General features: G+C 42.1%; 1 protein-coding gene and 1 long non-coding RNA gene across 3 annotated transcripts in view; one reads left to right on the top strand and one right to left on the bottom strand.

The window, feature by feature from the left end:
- AGBL4 (AGBL carboxypeptidase 4) overlaps window positions 1–23,449 on the bottom strand; it is a 1,778,944-nt gene that overhangs the window by 586,942 nt on the left and 1,168,553 nt on the right. The window lies entirely within an intron of this gene.
- Window positions 18,114–23,449, top strand: part of LOC141092851 (uncharacterized) — a 127,532-nt gene continuing 122,196 nt past the window's right edge. The window contains exons 1-2 of the long non-coding RNA XR_012232945.1: window positions 18,114–18,249; window positions 20,611–20,700. This is a non-coding gene — a long non-coding RNA (uncharacterized lncRNA). The remainder of the gene's footprint in view (window positions 18,250–20,610; window positions 20,701–23,449) is intronic.

The following is a 23,449-nucleotide window of genomic DNA, read 5'->3' as shown; positions in this document are numbered from 1 at the left end:
TCAGAATATAAGGCACTTTCCATAGTGCCTGAACCAAGCCTTGAGCACCGGACATTGCAGAAATGATTGCAAGGGTTCTACAACACTAGCAGCCAACTCCACTTTGTTTGCAATTACAGAGGTCAGACGTTTCCTGTGGTTCTTGACCAAATTGCACACACTGTAGCAGGGATTTTGGCCCACTCCTCCATACAGATCTCCAGATCTTTCAGGTTTCGAGGCTGTCACTGGGCAACATTGAGTTTCAGCTCCCTCCAAAGATTTTCCTTTGTGTTCAGGTGTGGAGACTGACGAGGTCACTCCAGAACATTGAAATGCTTCTTACGGAGCCAATCATTAGTTGCCCTGGCTGTGTGTTTAGTGTCATTGCCATGCTGGAAGACCCAGCGACAACCCATCTTCAATGCTCTTACTGAGGGAAGGAGGTTGTTGGCCAAAATCTCACGATACATCACCCCATCCATCCTCCCTTCAATACAGTGCAGTAGTCCTGTCCTCTTTGCAGAAAAGCACACCCAAAGTATGATGTTTCCCCCACCATGCTTCACGCTTGGGACGGTGTTCTTTTGATGGTCATTGGCGAACTTCAATTCAACAGCTCTGTCAGAGCCAGAATTCTTGCTGGATGGTTGGTGATAAAATGCAAATCAATTATGTAAAAATCATACAATGTGATTTTCTGGATTTTATTTTTAGATTCTGTCTCTCACAGCTGAAGTGTGATCAAAATTACAGACCTCTCCATTCTTTGTAGGTGAGAAAACTTGCAAAATCGTCAGTGTATTACATACTTATTTTTCCCACTGTATATGTTACCTCTATACTATTTATGCACTATAAATTATTAGGATAGGCCTTCTGTCTATCACATCCTGTTATACTATACATTAAAATACTATATACAGTATATATAATGCATGACACTGTTCACACTACAATACAAAGTTATTGGTAACTTCAGGGGTAAGAAGAATGTGACAGTCCAGCCTACCACATTTACATGCACAGCACCATACAATTTCATAGGTATGAGTGCTATCCATAAAAACCATGGATAGCACTCTATTGAGAATATTGGTCGTGTGCACGAGTCCTAACATGGTGTTATATCTATGTGTTGCTTGTTATAGAGAAGTTGGAGCTATTATATAGTTCTGTGAAAATATTCAGTTGAGCATGTAATTTACTGGTTCACATCTCTGCTTTTTACATGCTTAGGAGTCCAATGAGCGGTCCTACTGAGGAAAGATTGCAAATCATTGAGTTATTTCACCCACTGGACTACTAAGCTCACATTAAGAAGAGACTTACATCAATAAAAACAAATGATACTATTGTGACACAGTCACTGGTGAAGTGATGGAGGGGAGATAAGTGTCATTGCGCATGATGGCGTCAGTGATGGAAAAGCTAAAATTGTTTCCTCCAGCACACTACGTGTTGGGTCGTTTTATTGAAAGTTTTATTATGGGCTGGTTTTAGTGGACCTCCATTGAGCGGTCCTTACAGGACCTGTGTGATGTCAGAATCAAGTGATCAGTCACATGATGGAGAGTCACGTGGTCTGGCTTTAAATAGCTGAGCTCCAGGGTTAGTCTAGGCTGTTGAGGGCCTGGTGAGGAAGACTCCAGGAGAGTGTTTGTGCACATTGAGTTTTTCTAAAGACATTGTTAACCCTGAGTGGGCTGACCCCCAGTAGTGCAAGGACTGCATGAAGTGCTACCATTTTATTTTGCTGTTTGCCCAAAGGGCCGTATTTATTTTTGTGCTTAAGACCTTGGTTTATGCTGTGCTAATAAACCAAGTGCATCCTTAAAGGTGCAGTGTTCCATCGGCAAAATTCGGTGGCAAAGAGCAACACTGAGCCAGGAGGGCTGACGGTTGTGGAAGCCGTGTGATGTGCTGATGACCGGCCACGTGTGAGCAGAGCCTGTGACGGCCTGCAAGTGGGGAAGCCACTGTCCGGCTGTGGTTATGAAATCGTGGGGCGGCCTAGTGAGTAAGGCACTGTCCGGATCGGTGAGCCCAGTGCGGCTGCTTCCCCAGGAGAAAGAGACTGGTGATTGCTAGGGTGCCTCTGTGGAGACGAGGTACCCGAGGACCTGTGTGGGCAACACAGGAGAAATGGACTGGTGTTCATGTGGTACTGACCTGGGTCAATGAGTAAAACGGTGACCCGTGTGGCCGACACAGGTATCGGACAGGTGTTCGTGTGGTACTGACCTGGGTCAGTGAGGAAGACAGTGTACCTGGAGGGTTCAGTGAGGAAAGGTCCTGGAGGGTCAGCCCTGGGAGAAGAGTCAGATCCCAGGAGCACGTGGCGTGACCTTGGACCTGGTGAGGCGCGAGTGTTGGGCAGTCTCAGGTGGAGACAGATGTCCTGAAGAGCACCCGCAGAGCCCCTGGACCTGGTGAGGCCGGTGTGTGGGGAGACCCTGGGAGGAGGGTCGCTCCCTGAATCGCACCCGGTGCGCCCTGTATGTTGGACAGTCTCAGGTGGAGACAGGAGCGTCCTGAATAGCACACAGTCAGGACATGTGAGTTTTTGAGTTTTTCGTGGTGTGTTTTTTTCTTCTTTTTTCTCGACTCAGCCTGCGGTGGCTCAGTGGGAGTCAAGAAGGTGACAAGCGGCTTGATGTGGCTCAGTGGGGCCACGAAGGTGACAAGCGGCTTCTGGTGGATTGGCGGGTCCACGAAGACGGCGCTGCAGGAGCTGTAGTGACTCCAGCCGCTGTGTGTGTGAACAGCAGCCAGTGGTGCCAGTGATCGGTGACAGCAGGAGCTGTGGTGGTGCCAGCAAGGACTTGTCTGGTATCGTAAGAGACATAAACTGTGTGGTGTGAACTGTGGTCTGAGAAGACCGGTATAACTTCAGCCTGGCTCTCCTTTGCTTCTCATTGATGAAAGGCTTTTTTCTACCTTTTCATGACTTGAGCCTTGTCTCTAGGAGCCTGTTACGAGCTGTTCTTGCTGTGCACTCCACCCCAGCTGCCATTTGCCATTCCTTTTGTAGGTCACTTGATGTCATCCTGCGGTTGTTGGATGACATTCGAATAAGATGACAGTCAGTGAAGAGTCGTTTTCGCCCTCTGCCGGTGTGTAGCTTTGTTGTCCCCAATGTCTGCTGCTTGACCTTGTTGTAATGGACTGCTGTCTTAGAAATTTTAAGGATGGAGGCAACATGACGCTCCCTGTATCCCTCTGCTAGTAAAGCCAGAATTGAGCCCTTCTTTTCCTTACTCAAGACTTTTCTTTTCAACTCCTTTGGCATGGTTAAAAGTTATTTTTTCATTCCTATTACTTTTGGGATACTACTAACACTTGTTTTGACATCCAGCTTGTCCTATTGCAAGAGGATTGTGAACACCACAGCAGGGTTTTTTATACTTTCCTTCGTTAAATAAGATTTGGTTCAGGTGATCACCTAATCAGAAGCACATTAAGTAGAATGAGGTGTACTCTGGTTGGAAATCAACTGACACTGGAATGGAATGGCTGTCAGACATGTAGAGAAGCTGATTTTTATAAAACTGTGCAGTGGTCTCTTAATTTTTGTCAGAGCTGTATATATATATTATATATATTTGTATTGTTCACTTTTATAGGCCTATTGTTTCCCTGCATGTTCAATTTTGATGGGGTCTTTGATCATAAATCAGATGAGAAAAGCTAAGAGATCGATAAAACCGTTACAAGCTCTCCCGTCAGTCCATGAGAATGGGCTCACTGATGAAGTCTCAGTTAACTCATTCTTCATCCAGTAATAAACTGTGCAACGCAGACGTTATAGAACTTAATTGAAAATTATATCTTTATCCCAAAATACACGCATTCAAGTAAAAAATGAAAAAATTGTCCAAAAAGGACAAGTTTTATTGATACACAGTTAGATGTGTCCCCATTTCATGTTTCCCAGCAGAAATATAGACATGTAGGTATGTTTGAATCCTTACCCGAGAACTCCCACTGATGATGCCACCAAACGAGACAGACATATAAACTCTTTTTTGCAAAAGCTCCATTGCTTTTCGGGTCCAGGACAGACCGGAATTTGAAGGGATCCTTTTTGGAAAAATTAGAACAGTCCCACCAAAGTCAGGACTGTTGTCAACTCTGCCTATATTGGCCAACTTTGTCTGTTGACGTGCTCGGGATCTTATTCCTACCCATTACTAGATTCTTGTTTTACAGATTTATCTCCCACTGTCATTTCAGCCATTACTTCTTCCTTCTAAAGTATTTTAATAAAGAAATGCAGAGGAAGAAAGGAAAAAAGAATCCCCCCTGTAGCGCAGCCTGAAATTCTTAATATGATCTGATTAAGTGAGTCTGAGATCTGATTTTCAAGGTATGAAAGCACCTCAGGAAATTCCGAAATCTGGCTCCATTTATTAAACCTAACGACGGAAGAGCCATTTTTTGTGCACGGTTATTTAGTCCAAACCTTTTACGCTGTTACACGTATTCCTCTTATAAATCAGCGTTTTGCTTTCATTTACGTTATCGATTTTGTTGTGATGAGTTATATATACATTAGGTGGAGATTCATTGCTTTGGTGCAAAATGTACATCTGCTCGATGTAAGGGGAGAAAAGTGACTTGAAATCATGGCTCAATTTTGAGCATTATTAGATATGTGTGATTTTGCATTTACTTTGCTTTTACTTATGTTCTTGATGTTCAGTTAACTCATTTCTTATGTACAGCTGTTCTCGAAATCCTGATGGTTTCCAGTCTTGTGGTGCAGAAGTTGGGTTAGTTCCAGGGGCACAGTTCTAGAAGGCGTAGCTGTATCAGTGTCTCCTGGACTTTGCTGCCTAAGGATATGTGCACGCGTCATCTTTTACCGAGGTTTTCCTAAGTGAAGATCTTCAGAAAACAGTTGGCGTCTTTTATCTGAAACTTTAACTGTTACTAGCAAGCGGCTAGCCAGAAGCTGCCCCTAGAATGAACATAGGGGTGAGATTGGGTTTTGGAACTCTTAGAATGGGGCTTTACAGCAAGTTGTCACTTCCACATGAAAAGTTTTGCTATAGACTAAGTTAAAGGGTTATTTCCAATATATCAAGTAATTCCTTACACATCTCTGGGGTCTGATCACTGGGACGCCAACGACCGTGAGATTGAGTCTTTGAAACCATGAAAACAGGGCTCCATCCTTAATGGAGAGGAAGAGTGCACATGCTCAACCTCTACACCATTCATTACCTATGGGATTTCCGGTAAGTCCTGAACTTGGCAGTCTCATAGACAATGAAATGATAGGAGACTGAGCATGTGCAGTCTCTTTATTTGGGATGGAGCTGCAAAATCCCATTTTTTAGGTTTCAAAGCCCAGATCTTGCCATCTCTGGAGGTCCCAATGGTTGGACACTCAATGATTATACCCTATCCTATGGTATATTCTATGGAATCATATCCTTATTCCCTAAAATCAAGTTATCCCATTTTGCATCGATATGGGACAATTTGATTTTTTGAGAAAAACCCTTTAACTTATTCCATAGCAGAACTTAGCATGTGGAAGTGACTAAAGCCTCCCATTATCAGGGATCTAAAGATCACTGGGCATCCTAGTGGATGAAACCCCAACACCTAGAAGGTATCTCCTATCCAAACTTTATTTTTTGGGGGAATAGCCCTTCAACTTATTTGGTTTCCGCTGTGCATGATGGGGCTGATGTCACTTCCGGTTTTTGCAGGCCACCTATGGATGTTAATACGTTATACGTTCTGCGCTCTCATTGGTCGCTTTTTCCTTTTAAAACCTCACTTCCCCTATTTGGTCATGCCCCCTGACGAAGGCAACGCTGAAACGCGCGTTGGGGTGGGTGCAGGCATTGGGACCTCGTTGTCATCATTACCCCGGTAAGATTATTTTGCTGAGATGGCTTTATGACTCTTATGGTGTGCTAATCACTTCATTGGATAAACGCTGTATTATATATTTGGTATATGTATGATTACTTAGTTGATCTACACTTATAGCGTTTTCCATCCATCTCTAGATATTATACTATTTTGATGCCCTGTATTGCCTGTACCCTTTTGGATATTTCTATGATGCACATATGCACCTTTTGTCTCCCCCATGTAACTGTTCTGTTTAATATGTCAATAAAGTTTATATTTTTCTCTAAAATATTGAGCTTTTTTGATCACTTTTTTCCCCTTCCTTCAACTTATTTTGTAGATGAACGTTTCATGTGGAAGAGACCACTTGTTGCACTGCAGGACATCCACTGAAAAAATGTCACCTATTAGTTGGAAAAAAATAAAAAAAAAGTAGATAAGACCCTGGTCTCTGAGAACGTCACAAAAATGTCCTTATCAGTGTCAGAATGGATTTCTGTCAGGGCACTATGAGTTTAGAGGAGAACATCAAGGACCTACAAATGACGGTCCCACCTACTATGCCGCCCGAGCCTGGGAGAACCCCTTTGTGTTAAGTCTTTATGAATCAAAGTAAATATCTCTTTTTTTCCTTCATAAAAAGAGTGAAATAAACAAGCAAAAAAAAAAAAGATCCACAGTGAACAAAGTGAGGTTTAAACTGTGACTGTCTAAAGTGTGTGCCAAGCTACAGAAGACACTGCGTCTATATCAGCGGAGAACTGCAGCCAGAAAGGAACATGGAGCAATGAAAGGAAAGGGAAGTTTTCTTGTTGTGCCAAAACTTTCATCACCGAACTTAATGCATGATGTAGGTCTGTAAATATATACAATTAAAGTGGCTGATGCTGCGACATAATGCAAAACATAAGATCATATTATCCCGTAAAGGGAATGTGTCTTCAAAAAATAACCTATGGCTTAAATCAGATTTTTATGTTACATGTGATTTTTTTTCTTTTTGGTAACTTCATTTCAAATTTCCATTGTAAAAAAAAACACAACAACAAATATTTGCACGGGCCACCAGCTATTCTTCACTAGTCTGTACAGCATCTATTGGGTATGATGCGGGTTCAGCTCCTGAGCCTGCTTCATAACCGCCATAAAAACAGGACAGATGTCGGGGAATTGGTAAAGGTCAGCACAAAATGAGTGTTCAATCCAAGCACAGGCACTCTGTGCAGCCTTGGCGTGGCCGAGCAGTTCAGTGCACCTGCCCCCCTACTTATTTTCCCACCATCTCCTTCTTGTCTCTTTTTTTGATTGACAGCTCTGACTTTACAAGAGCTAGAAAAGGGTAAAATCAAGGTTCATAAAAGTGTTTGGCCACACCAAGGTTCTTTGTATGAACAGTCATTTTGTGCTAATGAACTACTCTTAGGCTACGGTCACACCGCCGTATTTTTTCCATTCCGAGAGAGTCAAACTGATTATTCAAATGATCAGAGTTTGATCTGATTTTCTCCGATGAGAAGAAGATGAAAAAAAATGTCTCCATCTTATCCATTCTTTTAGTCCATGGAAATAGGATGTCATCCGAGTACGGTCCGATTTTGTCCATGGGCTCATTGACTTGCATGGCCGCGTGAGATCGGAATATCGGATGCAAATCGGGCACACTGCAATTTTTTTTTTTCCTAGAACAGACTCTGATGAAAAAATTGGTCATGTGCACGGCCTCATAGAATAACATTGGTCCGAGTGCGATCTGATGACTGAAAATACAGCCCTTAAAGAAACTTTATAACTTGGTCACTTCCATTATTGCAGTTAGTAGTTTCCTTCACTACTTGTGGGTAGCGATTGCTAAGATAAATGTCACATTTTATTTGGATACTGCTATTTTAGACTTCTAGAAAAAGTCTAAAATTCTAGTGATTTTTGCAGGGCACCCTGTGTTTGCAATACGTTACTACCGAGCAAGCAAACGGCCTCCAGTCCATAGGGATCAATGGTGCTCAGGTGCAAAATATTAACCTCATGCGAATGTAGATCTGTGATATGTGGTTTCCAGAAAGATAAAGTATTCTCATGAGAAATGTTTACTTCTATACATTGTTCATGTCAGCCAGAAGGTCCTATCAATGTCACCATGTAATCCCTATGGGATCGGGCATCTACTAATGCACATGGCATCATGACTGCACATCCATCTACACCCTAAAACTGCCCACTATCCGGAATCCCCGGGCATGCATACATCAGGAGAAAAGCCGTGAGCAGTTTGTTTTATGAGCGAATCCACATCTCTTTCTGCGAGTTACAAAAACACAGCCAGCCTGCGTTATTAATGTTTACTTGGGTATTAAATATATTGTGCTCAGGGGAGCTATACGTTCCCATACAGCTGTTACAAAGCACTTCCACCTCTGTATTAGACGCCAAAAATGGAACAGGCAGAAATCATTACAGCTCCTGCCTTTCAATTATTTTAATACAGGGTCACCTTGGTAGTGTCGCAATGCAGTATATAAAGGATGAGGGAGGATTGTGGAAGCCAATGTGTCAGCGTGTGGCAGAAAAGTCCCTTACTCTTCACGAAGCTGCAACCTGCCGAAAAGGAATTCAGACTGTGAGACCCCAGAAACTAACATCAATGGCGGGAAAAAAATAGAACTAAAGGAGATCTATTAAAGTGTGTCATGTCCTCTCATAGGTAACAATGGCTGCAGGCTCCTTCCATGGACACATTTCATTGTAAGAGGTCTCAGGTCGCATTGAGAGGGAGCCCTACCAAATGTGCAGCCTGTGTAGTTGCATGGGAGTCAGAAGGGGGTCGGGCGCACTCATACTTTAATCGAAAACTAGCAATCCTTCTTAGTGCCAGATAATCTGCATTAAACTAATGGTTCCCGTGACTCACATATACTGTAGAGAGGCTGATGGCACTCTGGCAAGTTGGACTGTAACGGTAAGGGCCCTACTAGTGATGAGCGGAATTGCTCACTACTCGAGTTTCCATTGGGTACGCACCGAGTATGGCGAGTGCTTGAGCGACGTACTCGAATCCCCGCCCGCATGTTTGGCGGCTGTAAGACAGCCAAAAAACATGTAGGGATTGCCCGTGTACGGCAGGCAATCACCGCAATTTTTTTGTCTAATAGCCGCAAAACATGCGGGGGAAGGTCTCGAGCATGACGCTTGAGCACCAGCTGTACTCGGTACGTACCCGAGCACCGAATGCAAACTCAAGTAAAGAGTACTTTCGCTCATTGCTTGTCCTAACCCATCACTTAAGGCATCCCTAAAACTTGTTCTAAACACGGAACGCAATGTATGTCCACAGGTCTCCCAACCCAAACTAGATAACCTCATGTATTCCTATATTTCAAATTTGGATAGGAAGACCTGCGGATCAGGGGCTGACATATCATTGGTGCTAGGTGTGTGGCCACATGGGGGCTCAAGTAAAGAGGCCACTACTACCCCCAAAGCAGGTGGAATTGTGCATTATGATGTGCTATTAGGCTGCAAAGGGTCCATATACTGATCTTTTATCTGTGTCCGCTTGTGCCATGAACAGTCCATGCATTACGGTTTGTGCTTGGACCAAGTTTCCCTGTCATGTCTAAGAGCCTTTATTGGTGGATGAACAGAGGATTTTTATGAAAAGCCATTATTGCAGGTAACTAAATAATCAAGAGCAAGCAGCATCCATATATAGTCCAGCACTCTTCTGTCTGTGGACACCCATAGACCCAATGGTATGCATTGGATATCAGTATGATGGACCTGGCTAAGAAATTTTGTAGACCATTAAAGCATTACTTACTGCCATTTATTTTTTTTCTTCTGGAATAAACACTCATGTGTGTGTAAATAAGGAATAACACCATATATTGCCGTTACTGTATATGACTTGTATCCTGCATTTTTTTCCCAGTTTTATCCCTCTACGGACTTTACTACTAATTTTCAGTTCTCTCTGAGCTAGTGGATGGAGACTAGCTGCTAATATGTTTCCCATTCTCTGCACACAGAGAAAGATGGATTCTTGCTCTTCTTTCCCTGTTTTACGCAGACAGAAGAGTCAGCAGCATGGAAGACATTACAGAGCAGTACTTAGCTGTGTGGCTGTGAATCCAGCACTGGAGAGAAGTAAGACAGGTGTTTGAATCTGCACATCGATCTTCTTGTGTGTGCTCATATCCATGCCCGACATCTGCCATAAGAGAAAATCTGGTGACCTCTATACACATTAGATGCTTGGCCAATACTGCTGAAATCTGTGGGCTCATATCACATCTGATGTGTATGGACATGATCTGGGACTGAGTTAAGTTGAATCACATGTCACAATCTATAGAATATGCCAATTCGGCAGAACAGACAATATTGTGTGGGGTCAAATATAGGATGTTTACCGTACAACCGCATAAAGAACATCCCTGTAACTCAATGAGTCAAATGATTTCAATTGATAGTTGAATAACAATATTAAAAAAGTATACATTAATTTAATATACCGTAATACATGAGTCTTTGAAATTTTGTAGTAGCAAAAAATAGTATAAGAAGAGTACACCCCCAAGTACACAGAGAGTATACAGTATAAGTTATTAACATGCTTTTTTACTTATGGTTGCAATATTTAATGTTCTTAGTTTTTTGCTTCTTATTGCTAGTGAGATAAACGTAAAATAAACTCACATCGGCATAGTGAATGTAGCTAATGGAGGTCACAGACAAGCAGTCAACATGGTGGCAAGCTGTATCTTAATGCCCAGTAAAACATTCAAGAACGTAGCCAGGTTAATGATATGGAAAAAATGAAAAAATGGAAAACAAAAATATCAAAACACCTCGATTTATTCAGCATGGAGTATGAGCACCATGTGCAAAAATCACTGCACTTACAGCCTTGGTTGCTATCAGTGAGGTCATTAATGGTCATCTGAGGAATGTTCTGCTGCTCTGAATGCACTTGGGCAAATGATCAAGATCCGCTGCTGGCAGCTCCCTGTGTAATGAATGACCAATGATGTCCCAGATGTACTCGATGAGAGACATGTCCGGAGGGGCTGCAGGTTATGGTAGCATGTTTAGGCCACACAGGCTGCTCACAGTAGCATGAGCAACATGCGGCCTGGCGTTATTGTGTAGAAAACTGACTCCTGGGACTTATTTTCTCTCATTAAGGCCTTATGATGGCATTGACCACATGGTCTCCAGGCCAATCTACTGCTATCACTGCATGCAAGACAAAAGTGTGACTCATCACTAAAGAGGCTAGACCTCCATTCCAACCTCCATTGCACATGAACTGGGATGAAGCATTGTTTTGTTGGGAAACATGGGATCCTGGCATTCATATGGAAGCTACTTTGATAGATACCACCTACCTTGTACAGACCAAGTACCCTATTGATGCCAACAGTATTTCTTATTGTGTTTCAGCAAAATAATGCCCCATGGCAAAGTAGAGAGGTATATAGGGAAGGATAGGAATGTGCCAATCAAATGGGAATAGGACAATGAGGAAAGCATACACCGAAAAACAACACCCAACAATCTCCAGTAGCAACAATGATCTCCAATTCAGCACAGCATCTCCAAGGAGCTAGGAAGCAAAGATTTCACTAGCAAGGAAGAGAAGGTCTGACTATGTTATATAGGGGTAGGTAATGACCAGATCAGAAGCAGCTGAAACAGAGCTGCATGTTTCTGACCAGCATCTTCATCATCAAAGCAAACCAAATCCATTTAATATGGGACAAAAACACAGAGGCTAAATGGAAGAGAACTGTGATTAACAATACGTAGTGATCTTCTAACCACAGATCTCACAGGAGGACGTGACACACTCGTGACAGGCACAAGAAAAAAAAAAGTTCAGGGATAGTTGGAAGAACTTGACAAACAGTTCAAGGTGTTGACTTGTGTCAAGATGCCCAAAACTCAATCTGATCGAGAATCAAGTATACGTGCAAGAAAAATGAGTCTGATCCATGTTATCCACACCTCACAGGAATTAACGGGCACCTGTCACGTGATTCATGCTGGCCAAGTCATGGACGGCACGAATTAGAACATGGCTGCACTCTGACATTTCAGAGGAAAGATAGTTTAAAGATCCAGGGACCATATTCAGAGATGAGACTAGTCCGATGCCACCCAAGGCCAACTTTTCCCAGTGATAAACCTACCAATAACCCGACTCTAAGTACATACATGGAAGAGACGTGTTCGTCATCTGAATCGGTCAGGAAAAAGTAACCTGTTGGTGGTGTCATAGTATTCTTGTCTATGTCTATGGTCTCCTGCTCCTCAAACTTTGTTTTATTCAAATTGCATACCTGTTTCAGAGAAAAACATACCCACTTGCCAAGTTCTGGTTCATGCTGTCCACGTTTGGCTGTGAAAATCTTGGCACCAGATATTACTGGACACCTTCAGAGATCTTCTAGAGTATATGCCTCAACAAGTCAACCATTTTAGTGGCACGATGGAGAATCTACACAGGCGGTTTTAATGTAATGACTGATCAGTGTATGTAACTAATTACTCCATCCTTATTGATTTAGAACTTAATTCTGTATAAAACAGTCAATGCAGACGGTACATTTCTCCAGCAACGAGAAGTTTAGCCACAAATTGAATGAAGTCATTTGAGACTTAGGATAATAACTCACTAGCATCTTTCAAAACACTAAAACCCATTTCTCAGTGCAAAGTGTGATAACCAATTCTGCCTGGAGAAAGCAATGCCGCAGCTCAGGGACAAGCTGGCAAGTTATTATTGTATTGTGACATTATATGTCAATCCATTGGATGGAATAAACCGTTGTAATCAATCACTCTTGACTTACGCCCGAATTGTGACCAATACATAAGGAATAGTGAAACATTTGGGGATGTCTGCCTGCTACCGTTATGAAATCCTCCGCATTTCCTTTTTTCGATTCACAATCTTGTCATTCATGTCTTTTTATCATATCATTGTATTTTTTTTTTTTATAAAATATATGTTTTGGAATGTAAACTCGAAAAGACTCCAAATAGAGATGACTGATTGGTACAAATATTGTCCTCATGTTGACCGTCATGTCCTAATTTCTGTGATCAGTCCACAATGGTTGAGGTGTATTTGAGTCAAATCCAGAAAATGTAAAATTTTGCATAGTCATGCAGGGTTTTAGAAGACCTCCTGGCAGCGTTGGCGGCTCAGTGGTTATCACTATATTCTTGCAGAGCTGGGGTCTTGGGTTCAAATCCCACCAAGGACAACATTTGTAATTAATTTGTATGCTATTCCAGTGTTTGGTTGGGTTTCCTCCAAAGACATTCTGATCGGGAACGTCGATTGTGATCGCCCAATGGGGACCAGTGATGATTTATGTAAAGCGCTATGGAAATCAATGGAGCTGCATTAGCGAGGGTAATTAAATAAACCCTCTACAATTTATAGAAAGTAATGTTTTTCACTTTCTAAATAAAAAGGACATAAAGTCCCACATTTATCAAAAATAGCGCAATTTGCACCAAATTTTTAATCCTGACTTCAACTCTGACACTCCATATTTATCAAAGATTGCACCTTACTGATACATTTGATGGAAATTACACCAGCGCAACTTGTTAAGCATGGAAGTACTCTTCCCAATGTTAGAAAAGAGCTGAAAAACCAGTGTATCAAACTTTGCAAGTCAATGCAACATTTTTAAGTAAATTGTGAGTTCTGAAGTGGTACACTTCACAACATTTGAAAGGTGCGGGAGATCAATGTGTCAAATGTCGGATGTCAATGTAGAATTTTGAGCAAATTGCGACTTGCATGTTAAAAATGGTTGAAACATAAATGTATTTGTTCTATGCTTTTTTTAAGATCCGCTATGACCTGTTATGAGTATCCAACTTTTTAAATGACTTTTATGTAGATGTACAATCATAAACATGTCATGAAAATTTTACAGTAGGTGCTAAAAAAGTTGTAATAAATAGAGTAAAGTAAAGCACTGATAAATTTAACTAACACTTTTGCACTAATAAAATGTCACAAATTGAGAAATAAATTTGGGTAAATGATAACAGTCCCCCAGTGTCCTATCATTAATGTTACATCACCCATAGGATATCACCTTCCTAGTCTCTACACATTCGAGGCACAGTGATGGATGCAGGTACGTGCACAGGTTTATACAGGTGCAGATCTGGGGGTCAAAGTTTCTGAAGACATCCTATGAAAGTAGTATAGAGAAGATCAAATCTTTTGATATTGGAATTTGCCAGGTTTGACAAATTTCTCCCAAAAATTTGATTTGTCGGAAATCAATTCGCCATGAATTGCAATATTGGAAAGCCTCAAAATGCCATGAACACAACATGAGTAAACTCTGAGGTCTCATTGGACTGTATCTTACCCTTTTCCAGCTTTTATAAACAGACAGCCTTAGTAATGTCAAAAATACCTAAACATTGAAACAGATGGTCGTACCAAACAGCCCATTTAATAATACAGACGTCTCAGGTTTTTCAAAATTAAAGGAATGGAACACAAATTATTCAACTGTCAAAGCCATTGATCTACACCAACCTGGTTTAACAATGCTGTCATGACTCCGTTGTCAGGTGTCCCAGGCTCTTTGCCTGTCCCTGTAACGCTAGGGGCTACCTAGCTAGCCCTGTTTCCCAGATTACTTCTGAAGGTGAAGACACTGGGGCCACGTACCTTGCCTTAACTCCTGAATCTGACCTCAGTCTGTACCCTACCTCCACCCAGGGAAGAGGGGAGTAGTAGTATACCGTAATACACCAACAAGACTAACAAGCTAACAGTGAACAGCTGAGAGCCATAGCTACAGTCATTCGTTGCTACATTTGATACAGCATTCTGCCCTATTGTTTCTGGGGACAAGGAGATGTCAATTGGGGATGTCATGGAGGAGGTGCATAAATGTCATCTCTAGACATGGTTGATGCTTTTGAAATTCGAATGCCAGCTTTACAGAATTATCCCTCAAAATTTGCTTGCTGTGAATCATAATATTGAAAAGTCTCTAATTGCTCAGAAAATAGGTGTCAGGTCTCCTAGGACTGTATTGACCTCCTTTTGAGCACTTTAATGCAAACACAGTCTTACTAAAGTCCAAGTAACCTCAACCAACTTATCTTGCTAGAGGAATACGGATACTAACCTGTGGTCATCAATACCTGTATTCAGGTGGTGTGTACTGTTCTAATATTGGACAAATACAGGAAAGTGTGCAAAAAACATTTTTTCCAGCATGCACACATTCCTGAAATGTGGAGATTTTTCTTTTGTCTCTAAGAGAAAATTAAGGTTTTCACGTGTCACAAGCCAGGAAGCACCGTGAAGTACAATGTTAACTCCAAAGAGTGGCACACAGTCTCTGACATGTGAGAGTATAAGTATTGGTGGCTTTCTTCAAGAAATAGTGACTACTAGGTATTTTTCATAGAGACTGTCAGCATGACATTGTGACATCATTTATCAAAAGTCAGTAGAATTCACATTGTACAGAAGTTATTGTTGTGAATTTAGACATTGGCTACTAAAAAAAAAATTGTGTTCTGCACACTTTGTGAAGTAGACAGTCACAGTTAAATGTCTGGATTTTGGGGAATTTTCTCTTGTTTTTTTTTTAAATAATTATTCTCTCCTTCAGTAAAAGCATTTCACAAAAAAATATATCAGTACAGGCACTAGTGACAAGGCAGCACATGCCTCAGGTTGAAACTTACGGTATTTCAGATTTCTTTTTTCTCTAAAAAAAAATTGTGCTGCCTTGCTGCTGTTCTCTAGTGCATTAATAATGAAAAATAAAAACATATTATTCAAATGCAGCAGGAGAAATCTAGTACTGCTGCACTCCTTTCAATTTTTTGTTAGTAAAGGTACTGTCACACTTAGCGATGTACCAGCGATCCCAACCAGCGATATGACGCGGTCAGGATCGCTGGTACATCGCTAAGTGGTCGCTAGTGAGCTGCCACACAGGCAGATCTCACCAGCGACATCGCTGGGGACGGGGGTCGCTACTTACCTGTCACACCAGGCGATCCTGCGTCCTCCCGCCCGGCTCCACGCGTCGCTCGTCGTCACAGCAGGAAGCGCCGCAGGAAGCTGATGACGAGAAACGGTCCAGGATGTTCTCGCGTGATCAGCGATAACCAGCGGGGGAGCCGGTTGTAGGTAAGTATCAGACACAGCGATATCGCTAGCAATATCGCTATAACGTCACAAGTTATAGCGATATTGCTAGCGATATCGCTTAGTGTGACAGTACCTTAAGTCACAAAATCATGTCCTCAACACACACATTATTATTATTATTACAGTAGAAAAAGACAGCAGGATGGCACTCACCGTTCTCTTGAAATGATTCACTTTATTTCATATTAATAAAGCATAGGCACGGGAGAAATGCAAAAAGACGGACGACAGCCGTTTCGTGCACAATGCACCTCAACAGGTCCCATTATTATTACTATTATGCATTTATATAGCGCCATTTCTTCCATGGCGCTTTACATGTGATAAGGGGAAATATAGACAAGTATAGTAAACATGTGTAAGACAAGGGACACACAAGTACATAAGGAGAGGGGACCCTGCCCGCGAGGGCTCACAGTCTACAGGGATGGGTGAGGATACAGTAGGAGAGGGTAGAGCAGGTCATGCTGTGGTTCAGTAGACCGAGGATCATTGCAGGCTGTAGGCTTGTCGGAACAGGTGGGTCTTCAGGTTCTTCTTGAAGGTTTCCGATGATGGTGAGAGTCTGATGTGTTGTGGCAGGGAGTTCCAGAGTATGGGGGAAGTACGGGAGAAGTCTTGTATGCGGTTGTGGGAAGAAGAGAAAAGGGGGGAGTAGAGAAGGAGATTTTGAGATGATCGAAGGTTGCGTGCGGGTAGGTACCTAGAGACCATGTCACAGATGTATGGAAGAGACAGGTTGTGGATGGCTTTGTATGTCATGGTTAGGGTTTTGAATTGGAGCCTCTGGGCGATAGGAAGCCAGTGAAGGGCCTGGCATAGGGGGGAGGCTGGGGAATAGCGGGGAGACAGGTGGATTAGTCGGGCAGCAGAGTGTAGGATGGACTGGAGCGGAGCCAGAGTGCTAGAGGGGAGGCCAGAGAATAGGAGGTTGCAGTAGTCGAGGCGGGAGATGATAAGAGCATGCACTAGTGTTTTTGTGGTTTCATGGTTGAGGAATGAGCGGATCCGGGAAATATTTTTGAATTTGAGGCGGCAGGAGGAGGCGAGGGCTTGGATATGATACATACAATAAGATAAAGTGGACAACCTTTTAAATTTATATTATGAGAGACATTATTGATTAGTGGTCTCCAACTTGTGGCTCTCTAGTTGTTGCAACGCTGCAACTCCCAGTGTAACTGTGAAACCAACAAGTGGAGACAACTGGCTTAGAAAATCTTAGGGTTGATATATTATGGAAATAACAAGTAATATGTGCACATCATTTACTGTGACATACAGGGATTTGTATAAGCATTTGAGTCAGCAGAATTTTCTATGGAGATACCTTTTATGATGCCGTGACAAAAACTCCATTTTATGCACTGGCAATTTTCTTTATACCAATGTATACAATGAGTATCCAAGATATGCCCTGCCCTAGCATGGTGCTAAGGTTTTTAAAAAGATCTCACCAACCTATGTTAAAACTTTGTGATCGTATTGCTGGAATTTCCATTATAGTTTATAACATCAATCAAACCCTCCGTATAACTTTACATGACCCTGGCACAATGTTTAGTATCTACAAAGTAGATCTTTTCTATAGCTACAGCCCTTTAACATTGTTCACCTATTTGTAGCCCCCGGAATCTACTTATATAATCGTCTAATTCTGTCTGTAAGGGAAATCCCGTGTTGCTGATTGGTGGCGGTGGATAGCGCCGCAGATCTCCCGTGATTGGTGGTGGTGGCTAGCGCCGCAGATCTCCCGATGGTTGCCACGGGTCATCTCCTGCCGCACGGAGGTCAGCAGCGATGCAGCCGGTCATTCCCGGGATTTGAACCACGCTTTTCTGATTGGTCGTGCCCGGCAACCAATCAGCAATATTGGCGCGGAATTTAACCTTCACTCACAGTGCAACGCACCGCAGATCTCAAAAACTACATACATATTCTAGAATACCCAATGTGTTAGAATCGGGCCACCATCTTGTAACATATAATTAGATAGGAAATGCATATGTTTAAAAGTTTCAAAAATATTCTTTTAAGTTTCCAGAAGAAGAAATGTGACATCTTGGAAAGAAGCATTCATTGCGAGACGGAAATCTGGCAACACCAAGGGACACTGATAACATGGAGAGAAGTTTACTGTTCACTGAGCTGAGAAAGCAGTAAAACGAAAGAGGATTTAGGTTTGTTGACTGATTTTAATTTTCTTTTGCTCACAAATACTCTTAAATCTAAAAACGGGACATCAGAAAATAGAGGAATATTCATGGGTTCGGTAACTTCTGCCGAAAGTTGATGACAAGAGATGAGTAAATCGATTGAAATTCGAAATCACCAGTGTTGCCAATTTTCCCAAAATTCGATTTACGACAAATTGATTTACAGAGCATCTAAAGTACTAAATTGTACTGATTGATTGTATTAAGCCCCTTTCAAGTGCACACATAGTCTTAATAATGTCAAAGTGACTTTGATATATAACTCTGGGTAAACAGATAGTAACAAACAGACTATTCATCATACATTAATCTTCCTCACTGCTTTGCTGTCACACACTATTTGTGCAGTTTGTTTTAGTATTTTATGACTTTTCGCTATGTTTATGGCTAAGTTGTGAGCTGTAATTATTACCCAAATTTACCCTAAAATGGATGCTGCATTCCCTGCCTCTGTTTTTTTTATAGGTTATGGTAGTATCTCCTAGTTGTATTTGCTGAATAGGGCAAAGGTGGTTACAAGAGACTTCCACTCTATTCCACCTGATTCTTCCATCTCAAGTAAAGAGTGATTGTGCTAATAAGAGTCTGTATAAAGGGAATCTGTCACCCATTTTTAGTGATATCATGTAAAGATATCACCCAATTGTGTGTCCCGTAAGGATTCTATTAGGTCTTTTGATTCCCCCCGACCCCACACCTTTGATGAATAAATACCTTTTTTATCTTGGTGGAGATGTATGGAAATCGCCGCTGTCCGGTCCGATGGGCGGGGCTTATTCGCCTTCTCCCCCCTTCCTCGGCTTGCTGAACGTAGTCTTCATCTGTGAATATCACAGATGCCGTTGTTTTCCGCGCTTGCACACTGAAAAGGCCTCCGGCACTTGCGCAGTATGCTTTGCCCAACTGTGGGTGAAGCATATAATCGGTACTGCACATGCGCCAGTATTTTTCAGCACGGTCTATGCACTGGAAGTCTTCACATGCAGGACACACTTCCGGGGCATAGACCGCGCTGAAAAATACCGGCGCATGCGCAGTACCAATTGTATGCTTCACCCACAGTTGGGCAAAGCATATTGCGCAAGCCGCAAGTGCCGGAGGCCTTTTCAATGCGCAAGCGTGGAAAACAACAGCATCTGTGATATTCACAGATGAAGATTACATTCAGCAAGCCGAGGAGGGGGGGAGTCGAATAAGCCCCGCCCATCGGACCGGACCGCGGCGATTTCCATACATCTCCACCAAGATAAAAAAGGTATTTATGCATCAAAGGTGCGGGGTCGGGGGGAGTCAAAAGTCCTAATAGAATCCTTATGGGACACACAATTAGGTATCTTTACATGATATCACTAAAAATGGGTGACAGATTTCCTTTAAACAAACCGACTAGCGGCACTAATTAACCTCCTGTCGGTAAGTATTTACCAATTGGTGGTTCTTTAAAAGTCTGTTTATACAGAATTCGCTAAGTCATGTGTGCTGATTGGTCTGTAACAGTCATCACATGACCTCAGGTTACCATGGTAACCATCGGCACCCCCAATTCTGATTGCGGGGGTCCGATGGTTACTAAGGGTTTTTGTAAATACAGTTGTCACGATTGACACGTCTACTCTTATTGGCCCTCTCTCCTCTACAAGTATTGAAGCATCTAATGAGCATGTGCAAATGTCACCATGACCGAAGGGGGAGCAGGGGAGCTTTGACATCGCCTATTGTGATTGGTGAATCATGTGGGTCTGCTACAAGAAATGTTCCCATACACTTGATTATCTCCCAATTTCCTCGTTACCTTATAGACAGCATTTCTTTATGACAAGCCATCTTGTATTTGTAACCAAGCAATTCTATTGACTTGAAAGTCTGCCATCAAATAGGATTTTTGAATCGGACTAGATTTTACCTGCCGTCTTAGAAATTACATTTTTGGCAGTGACACCGTGATCCTAAACCAGTCGTGATGTCATATTATTGGGCAATAAAAGGCTGTTTTCATCTTGGATGATACATTTGTTGTGTGAAACCCTTCTGTAGGTACATAAGAAGGGGGTCCCCAATTCTGTTCTATTTTGTGCTCTGTTTAACACAAAAAAAAGGCTTTTTTGAGACTTTCCCAAGCCGAGAGTGCTGTCGACACAATGCATTTTACTTTGCATAAAGGCATCACATTGCTTCAATGAACAGCTTATCTACGAAAGAGACACAGGCACATTTGCAATCCTAAAATGGAGAGAGCTTCTCCTGCAGTGTGACTTTTCCATTTATATACTAATCTTCCCTTTGTGTTTCCATGAAAGAAAAGATTTTCTGCCAATGTATTTTCAGAAAACAAATCTCCATTTAAATGAACAGGAAAGAAAATAGCGCAACCCGGGGCCAGGTCTGAGAAACCCCCACCTCAAGTATATGGAAAAGGTAAGCAGACTTTTGATCTCGAAAGTACAAGTTCAAGAAAACCCTGTTAGGACATGTTAGTTTCACAATTGCTACAGGACAGAAGTTGCTGAAAGGGGTTCTCAGCTTTTTACAATGACCTTGTGTTAGGGTCCCGTTTCACTTAGCGACGCACCAGCGTTCCCGACAACTATACGACCTGGTAGGGATCGCTGGTGCGTCGCACGCAGCAACAATCCAGCGATCAAACACAACGATGCATGCTGGCCAGCGTGACACTGAAAAAATGGCCCAGGACATTCCTGCATGATCAGCGATATCCAGCGGGAGGCCGGTCGCTGCTGCGTGTCACATGTAGCGAGATCGCAGGTGCGTCACAAAATTGGTGACGCAGTAGCGATCTCGCTAGCGATCTTGCTATGTGAGACAGGGCCTTTAGGCTAGGGTGAGGTACGGACTGGGACTGAAATTCAGCCCTGGCATTTGAAATCATGCAGGCCCATGCTGTCCCCATCCCCAAGCACCAGATGGGGATAAATGACTAATATCTCCCTGGATGGAGGAAAGGAAGATTTACTATAAGACCAAAATTTCTAATGATACTCGTGGCCTGCTGGTGTAATAGTGATGGAGTCAGCGACTTTGTGCGCTGTCACAACTCTTAATAGTGTGGGTGTCTTGACAACACCGGTTCTGCTAACAACGTAGAAGACAAAGCAGCCCACGACTAGACCGACCCTTCTGGCATTTGCCAGAATTGCCAGATGGCCAGTCCGGCCCTGGGTCACACAATAGAATTTTCTCTCGTACGAGAGAATTGGGTCAATTATGCTAATCACACTCTGATCATAGTGTGATCCGATTTTCTCGGATGAGAAGGTGGAAAAAAAAATTTCCTCCATCTTCTCCATTGTATCAGTCAGACGGCACTGATATGTCATCCGAGTGTGGTCCAATTTTTTTTGACGGACCCATTGACTTTTATGGCTTAGTGCGAACCGATGTATAGATGAAAATCACGCAAGCTACAATTATTTTTCCCTCCGTCAGACTTGGTTGGAAATATAAATCGGACATGCGCACGTCACCATAAAATAACATTGGTGCGAGTGTGACCCGATGTTTTGTCAGATCGCATTCGGACCGAAGATACATTTTGTCTGCACGAGCCTTAAAAGTATTTGGTTAATGGCATGGAACGCAGGGAACCCTTCTAATAATTCAAAAATCAATAGCTGAGAATTTGCAAAAAAAAAGTTTTGTAAACCGGCCAATCTCTTTCAAGATGAGTAATTAAAAAATCTATCAGTTTTTATTTTGTTAATAAAGCTTTTTTATGTTTTTGGCTGGGAATGTTGTTTTCGCATCATTCAGGTCAACATTGGATCAGTATTTTTTTTTATCGGTCTATAAACCATGGGAGCCTCTAGAATAATTTGCATAGGCGCACTACTGACCAGAATGTTATCCGGACTGTGCTGCTATACAAATACATCAGGCTAGGGATAATTTGCTGCACTTCTCTATGGTGACATAATGCAACAAATGACGACAATTAGCGACTGACAAGCACTGTCACTTGCTAATTATTTGATTTATTGCTCATCATGACTTGACTAAGAAAAGCCTTAGCCATACTTCCAGTGTCAGCCAATTTGGCTACCAGTGCCTGGATGGCACGAATGACTGGGCTGGGATTTCAGGATTTTTTTTTTTTTTTAATTATTTATTTTTAAGGCTTAATTACTTTTTTTTTTTTTGCATAAAATGTAACCATGAGTTTTCTCCATATTTACAGTATTAATCACTGAGCCATTGCTGAAGACAGCGATAAGATGAGTGTAAGCCATTTTAACGCTGGTCTAAAGGGTAAGGGGGATGCTACTCATTTCCATAATGCCTATGGAATTTCAATCACTGATAACCCGTTATCACAATTTAATATGTTAAAATAAAGGTATGGCCATAATGGTGCTAATATACTGATTTAATAGATACTTATAGGGAAGAAATCTGAATCTTGGTTCTTGTTTAATTCACATTGGAAGTTTTGGTGCAATATCCTTTTCATGCATTGTTGCGGGACTGTGGACAGGGTGTTTGGATCTGCCACGACCCTCTGCATTTGTACGAGCTTCCTTTTTAAAAAAAAGAAAAAAAATTTAGCGCTAGTGCTATCCTTTATGCAGGCATATTTATATCCCTTTGGTCTTCATTAAAATGGTGGCGCATGTGAAAGCTGACATCCAATAGTCTTCAGCAAAATAGCCCATACAGATTCAGACCTGGGCTCAGTGATGAGCCTAGATCTCCATCTGCGCATGCGCTGTCTATGGCACCATTTTGTCAAAGACCATCGGATGTCAATCTGCGCATGCGCTGCTACAGCCCAACTTTGTTGAAGACTGCCACGAGAGGAATATGCACAGAACATTAAAAAAGGAGGCTGGTATAAATGCAGAGGGGTCTTATCAGATCCGAACACCCTGTCCACAGTCCCGCCCCAATGCACGAAAAGGATAGTGCACCAAAACTTCTAATGAGAATTAATCTTTTAACCTTGAAAAGGGTATGCAGGATTTCCTGGTATAAAGGCAGGTAAATTGCAGCAAAACTCTATTACCTGAATAATGCCAGCTGCAATATCTCACAGCCATATGGTGAGAGCACTGTTGTGGAGGGAATAAACAGTAAGCCGACCGTAGCTCCTCCATACCCAGTATTATAGAATATAACAAAATGTGACAGACATGTGTAAATATATAAAGCA

The sequence above is a fragment of the Dendrobates tinctorius genome, unplaced genomic scaffold (assembly GCF_039654945.1).
Source record: "Dendrobates tinctorius isolate UK_male_01 unplaced genomic scaffold, ASM3965494v1 ptg000061l, whole genome shotgun sequence".
In the NCBI taxonomy this organism is placed as follows: domain Eukaryota; kingdom Metazoa; phylum Chordata; class Amphibia; order Anura; family Dendrobatidae; genus Dendrobates; species Dendrobates tinctorius.
This window is presented reverse-complemented; position numbering and strand designations above follow the sequence as displayed.